Source organism: Macrosteles quadrilineatus, unplaced genomic scaffold, assembly GCF_028750875.1.
Source record: "Macrosteles quadrilineatus isolate MER2022 unplaced genomic scaffold, UCM_ALF_1.0 Scaffold_3__2_contigs__length_128488019, whole genome shotgun sequence".
Classification (NCBI taxonomy): Eukaryota; Metazoa; Arthropoda; class Insecta; order Hemiptera; family Cicadellidae; genus Macrosteles; species Macrosteles quadrilineatus.
This window is the reverse complement of record NW_026542596.1, coordinates 36,279,562-36,287,082: the sequence shown is the minus strand read 5'-3', so window position 1 is coordinate 36,287,082 and position 7,521 is coordinate 36,279,562.

The following is a 7,521-nucleotide window of genomic DNA, read 5'->3' as shown; positions in this document are numbered from 1 at the left end:
CCTAACCTCAACCTTGCTGACACTTTCGTTCTCGTTCTCACTTTCCTCTTTGCAGGCTCTGTCATTAAAACAGCTGACTGGCCCACTGATCCTGATCACGTGTGTAACAGCTGATTTCTCATCCGATAAGAAAGTGTTGTTTTGATTTGTTAGGCAGTTTGAGGTTACGACTTTAAACTGGTGTTTTTAACCCGATAGGGTTTAGAGTTTAGAGCTTGCTAATATGTGCTAACGTGGCTAACTTTGCCAATACATTATAGTTCTGTACTATCTACACCTTATTAGAACATAAAACATCAAATTTATCTTTGCAAAACTACCCGTTGTTCTAGTCATATAAATCATATGACCGATATTATTAAGTTATGACTATTTGAATCATTTTGTGAATGATTTAAATGATACTACTAAAATTAATATTTAAAAAATTGAATTGTATAACGACTTTCGTAAGCAATTTGTTGTTTGATGTATCTATATATATAATTCCGTAAGTCAAATTTTTGTAAAGAAAATGCGAGTGACTGGATGGCCGTAGAAGGATGGAAGGGGTCTTATTTTAAAGGTCTTGACGTGAATTTTGAGGGAAAACTATTCATTTTTCTTATTTTTTTTACCATAAATTCGCAACAGAATAAAACTTTTCCGATTAAAACAACATGGGGTTTAATTTGTTTACATCTTTTGAAATTAAAACAGCTGTGCCACAGATTTGAAAACAGTGATCAATACACGCATTTGGTTTACTTTTAGCCAGTCAACTATGAAATGTATACTATAATAAAACTGAAATATTGAAGATTAGTCGGAAAATTCTTTGTTTATATTTAAATCATATACTCAAGTTTCATTTTTTTCATGCTTTTACGTTATTGTCGTGTTAAAGGAATAAACGACATAGAATAAATATTCTGTATAAATAATCAAAGAGTCTAAATTAAATCTAACTTCTGTTTTGTTTTTATTTTTAAATCATATGTTCAAGTTTATTTTAAATGATGTTGTTTTCTTTATATTTCTACACATTTTAAGGTTAAGGTTGTGTAAATATATACAACTAAAATTACCTATAAATGTTATTGGTTCTAAAATGGTGTATTTGCATTCCTTCGTAAGTAAATTTTTTTAGTGCAGTGAATATACAACGTAGAGTAATCATATTCGATCATACTTTTATAAAATCTCCAGGGATTCAAGATGTTTTGGTATGTAGGCTGCTGGATATATATTCTTTTCATTATAAGTACTGTAATTAATATGAACGCCAGGGGAATACCACAAAGGCGGGGAACTGTTCATAGGAATGACAGTGCGCGTAGGAGATCAAGAGTAGATAATGACGAACTTAATCAAGATATGTTACAACCCCTTTTTAGGAGACCCATGGTAGACGAGAGAAATGTAAAGATCCATGATGCAGGATTACTGGACCAAGAGTGCATTCAATGTAGTGCTCTTCATTTTAGAGAAGAACTAACGAATAATCATTTTATGACATGTTGCCATAACGGACTTATTAACCTTCCTCAGTCAAAAACTAATGTAGAACTTAAAAGTTTGTTTGAAGAGAGCCCACAACTGTATAAATTCATTCGACAATGCAACAGTGCGATGGCTTTTGCTTATTTTTCAGCCAGTAAGAAAGATATTCCAGGAAAAGGACCATACTGTTTCAAAATTCAAGGACAGATTTATCGTTCAATCCCAGATTTCCTGCCTCAACATGATGAAGACCCCGTGTATGGCCAATTGTACATTATTGACACATCAACAGCAACAGAAATTCGTCAAAGGCGTCGAGAAAATAGTGACTTAAAACCTGAAATATTGTCAAAACTAGCTGAAATTCTATTAGAAAATCCATTTGCACAAATTTACAAAAGAGCTTCGGAAGAAATGGTTGTACAAGGTGACAGTGAATTAGAACTTAGGTTTGTAGACAGGATAAATATGGATCGTCGTAGGTATAATAAGCCTACTGCAGATGAAATTGCAGGCGTCTTCAATTCATCTGAAGGCGAACCTCCAATGAATTTTTAAAATTCCAAACAGGGAAGCTTTTATTTATCCTCATTAACCACAAGACCAAAGCTACCTTAGTAAATCAGTATTTATTCACAAACAATGATATGTTTGCTGCCTTTTCATGTTAAACCACTGGAGTGATTCAAATTATTTATTGAAAATGACATCAACAAAAGCAAACAAAGAAGAACAACAAACTGGTTTTTACACAAAAGATATGGTGTAGGGATGCCTATTCTGACACATAGATAATGTTATTCTGAGTTTGTTTAAATACCGGTATTGCAAAAAGTTGTTTAACATTTGAGCTTTTTAGGGACTTATGTCCCTACAAGCCACTAGTTTTAGATAGTTAAACATATGCATGTTTGTCGATACTGTATGCCAAAACATTTACATTTTATTTTAGTAACAATTTGACATTTTTCATAGGGCACGTTTGATTTAACTGGGTGTTTTCCGTATTAGGAGATTCTAAATCGAAAAAGTTAAATTCTCCTACACTTAAGTCACGATGACTACCTCCATAGCCTCCAAGCCCTCCATGCTTGGAAAATCCACTAAATTAATAGTTTCAATTTTAATCTTAACAACAAAATACGAATTACAAAATATTTGAATTCTTCTAATCCAATGGAGTTGTAATACTGTAGTTAATAAATGTACAGCCAAGCAATCTTATTCTTTTGAGGGACCTAGTAGAGTGCGGAGCTTCGGCCCCCTAGGTCTCGGGTCGAAATCCCATAACCATCCCATGACCATAAGTAATGTAACGGATCCCAACTAACTAGAGCCTAGTGCCGTAAGATTTCTAGGTGTTGGACATAAACGGAAAATGGTATTCCTATTAGAATTAAAAGTGTATCTTAGCCAATTCTCTTAATAAGTTATCAGACGAAAAAACCTTTATTTGTTGAACTTTAAAATTGAGTTCAACTTTCCAACCAATCAATTACCAATCATTGAGATGGGGACGCCACCTAGGTGCGTATTTTAACCCAAATACCACCGACACACTGCAGAAAATTTCAATTGGAAAATATATTATTTTTCATCAAACGGCAAAACATTCTAAAAACTTAACAAAGACGTACACAAATACAAACAATATTTACATTGGCACAAATAATAACGATATTTTAACTAAGTTATCAACTTACCCAAGCTTCTTCATCTCACATCCTCAAAACGTCACTTTCTTCTTAACTATCAATGACCCCGCCACGTGTAACCAACGTCCCAAATTCACCTCCAGATAGTTTAATTAATCACCTCCCGCTGAGCTCTTTCGGTTTTGATAGCCCGGTGCAACCTACAAACTTCAACCTACACCGAACACTAATGAAGATGGCCAAAGTCACCACGATTACAGAGGCATTGTTGTGAACATCCGCGAGATCTAAGAGGCCTTGGCGGGTCGGAAGTACTTTCATAGACGCAGTTTAACTATCTAATTAGCCTAAATGTGAAATTAGTACGCTGTGTTTACTTTTGAATTTATTGCTACGCTAAGTATTTTGTAAGCCGAAATAAAGGTAAGGGACATAACATACATAACATAAAGGTAATACTGTAACATGGAATCGTTAGCTTAAGGAGAGTTTTTTGTTAATGTTATTATTTTGAAATTGCTTTCAGTTGACACAGAGATTAATGTATTTGGGTATAAAGAGTAATTCTTTTTTTTCAGAAAATCCCTGAATTTCATTATCATTTCATATATGTACGCATAGAGACCTATTTTATGTTTTGCATGAGTATCCTTACATATTAGTTGTGCGATGTTAGTACACAACCACAACAGAGTTTTTGTTCTTTCGGTTAATATGTCCTTTAATCTAAAATTGAATACTCGTTTACTAAAATATCTTTTTAAAGTCTTTCTAATATAGTTTTTAGGACAGGATTGATAGCCAGTCGTCCTAATAACATAAGTTCTAAATAATTTTAAAATGCGTCCTAAAAACACTCAATTTTAATTTATTTATAACGTTTGCCCTATGAACAAGCAGCATACCTTATTGACAAACACTCTTTTTTTGGGAAACCCGTGGAATAAAGTCTCTCCTCTTTATTCTTTGCGTAAATAAAGATATTAAGTGGTTCGTATAATAAGCAAGACTTTGCAAGCTCAAGCTGACCAGATCATCTCACTCCATTTTACACACCACAGATATTAGAACACAACAGGATAACAAGGATCATAAACATAAACAAATTACGTATCTTGACCGAATCCTACTAATAACTGCGAACCATGGCATCTGGTTTGTACATTTCTTACAGTTCCATTAAAGTACAGTAAAGTTAAATAACGTTTAAATTCGGGCTAGTGGCACCATTTTTTATTTTTATCATTTTTACCGTTTCTGTTTTCTGTTATCGTGCTACTCACTTATCTTGCCCTCAAGCCCTGGCCTTTATTCAACTTAAAATACGCCCCCAATTGTGCATCACTGCCTAAAAAAACTGATAGCTGATTTATTGGTAATTAAAAATTAACCAGGCGTTACCTTTTCATCGCTTCTGAGATTTGTAAGTATAGTTTAGGTTGTCCTCATCGGTCCTCATCTTACGCTAAACAGTATTTTCATACACCGGTAACACTGCACTAGCATTTTTAGTTGTAGATTCTTATAGTCAATGAAGGATTGTGAGACTTCCTCCCATGAACATCAAGAATATGTGATAAAAATTCTGTAAAAGAATTCCTTTGGACATTTCAATGAATGGGGACAACCGTTGAAAGAGGAAGGGTAAAAGAAAATTTGAGGTCATTTTAGGAAATTCAAATTAGTGTTGTAGTAGGCTACTACAGTTGAAATACACAAATCCATACACCAAACCACCATAAATGATACAGTACGTACAGCCGGTTAGTAATTTATTTATTTATTATTTTAAAAACATATAGGTGAGTACTCTTTTTCTGTAGGTACATAAAGATTGGAACGATATGTATGAAAGGGTTATTAGTAGGGCGGAGTGTGATGTCATCATATAATAACAACACTTTAATAGTAACCAACACAAGTAGACCTCTCGTCCCATTGCAAACTTTGAAGCTCGTTTTTCCTGTCTAGTTTATGTCCGCTGGCACGGATTGCTAGTGTCGACGAAATTTTGTTTCTATTAGTTTAGGGTTAATTACATGATATATACTTTACCATTTGCTTTTATAAGTAGGACAAGTCAGTACATTGTTTATGATTAGATCGTTTTATCTGGTAAAACAAGGTTTTTTAAATAAAAAAAAAAATAATAAAAAAACTAATTGCAAACACATCTGCACTGCAGTGCACCCATTGAAGTATCCATAAATACAACTAAATACTATTGTTGTATTTAGGCCTATTTATTTATTTATCCATACGGTAAACACAATTTTTTATGCATCTCCTATCTGGGGATTAGCTGTATCAAAAAAACAAACTCGTCAAAATTCAAGTGATTCAAAACAAAATTCTAAGAATAGCGGTTAATGCTCCCTGGTTTGTTAGAAACAGGCATAGGCCTACACATGAAGAGCTAGGAGTGGAGTCCATCTCAGCCTTTATTGAAAAAACCACTTCAAAATTTCTGAAATCTTTTAACTATGTTCCTGGTGCATCTTGGCGAAGCAACTGAGTACAGGAGGCTACGTCGAAGGCTCCCTCAAGATCTATTAGATGAATGAAGCCTAAAGAAGTTTAATATATTTCTCTAAATTAATTATGTTACAAGGTGTCTCAGGTCTGGGCGAACCCACGATGTTATTATTGTTAATTTCTTGTTTATTTTGTTAACACGTCTATGAATAATGTCATCATTGGACCAGAAATAAATGCTGTAAAAAATAAAAATAACATCCAATAAATACATGAGTGGAAAGTTACAAGATAAATATTTGGATAGAACAAACCGACAAAACACACTTTTCAGCTGTTCGAGTACAAACATAACTAAATCAGATTCAGATTCATCTTAGCCTATTCAATCCGGATTACCCCAAGGCAGTGTTCTTGGACCTGTTTTATATTTACTATATACCTCCGACATCCCCGTGGGCCAAAATATTACGGTTGCTACGTTTGCGGATGATACTGCATTTCTCTCCATTCCCGAAAATCCTCAAGATGCTTCAAATCAATTGCAAGTTACAATAAATGATTTCGAACTGTGGCTAAAAAAAATGGAGAACTAAAGTTAATGAAACAAAATCTTTACATATTACATTCACGCTGAGACAAGAAAACTGCCCTCCAGTTACTTTGAATAACATAGCGTTGACAGAAGTGGACAGGGTTAAGTATTTAGGATTCCACATGGATAAAAGATTAACCTGGAAAACACATATTTGGTGTAAAAGACAACAAATGGACTTGAAGGTTCGTAAACTCAACTGGCTTCTAGGCAAAAAATCAAAGCTTTCGTTGACCAATAAACTCACACTTTACAAAGTTATGATCAAACCTATTTGGACGTACGGGATACAGCTTTGGGGAACGGCAAGCAAATCCAACTTAGCAATTATTCAAAGATTTCAGTAAAAGGCGCTACGAATAGTTGATGCTCCGTGGTTTGTTTCGAATCTAACAATCCATGAAGATTTCAGAATACCTACAGTAATTGAAGAAATAACAAGAATTAGTAAGAACTATCAAGAAAAACTCGAAATCCACCCGAACAATATAGCCGTTAATTTGCTGGACAACCCGCAACTCATGTCTACGCACAGGCCCCTGCCTATGTAGACCTTTTCCTTATAATTTGATAAGGTATTTTTTTCTCTCTTTGTGCCATTTAGATATAGTATACTTTTGTAATTATTTTTTTGAAGTTAAGGATTGTATAATAATTATGTAAATACCACACATTGTATTAAGCAGTTGGGAAGTAAAATATTATTTCATTTCATTTCATTAGTGATTTTTCCAACAGACTGAAAATTGTGAAAGTTCTTGAACTCCCATACCGATTTGTATGGTTTTAGTTATGACATGACTATTTAATTTTGCAAGATCTTTCACTGGGGAGATTCTTGGTCAAGACACTTATTTATATTATCCCTTTTACTAATTGTTCACAGTACTGAACAGATTGTAAAATAAAATGAAGTTTAAAAAAAAGATTCATCTTGCTAGACAATAAAAAAGATTGCTAAACATGAAAAATTACATCCATACAGGAATGTACCAAAAATGCATTGAGAAAGATTAGTGAGGATTAGATCATACCATTGACTATTGGATTCTACGTATTTCAAGTACCTAGATAACATGCACACAAATTTTGAGAGAAAAATAACGATTACCAAAACTAGATAACAATTGATAAATATTAAAATATAATAACAATAAAAAACAAAAATATATTAATACACAAGACAATACAAGACTTAAAAAACCAATGACAGTAAATATAACAACGGTGACGTAAACTATGAGTGAAAAATTTTAACAGTGCAATAATTATTTATTTTCTTCTATGAGTGCACCGGACAACAAAAATGGCTTC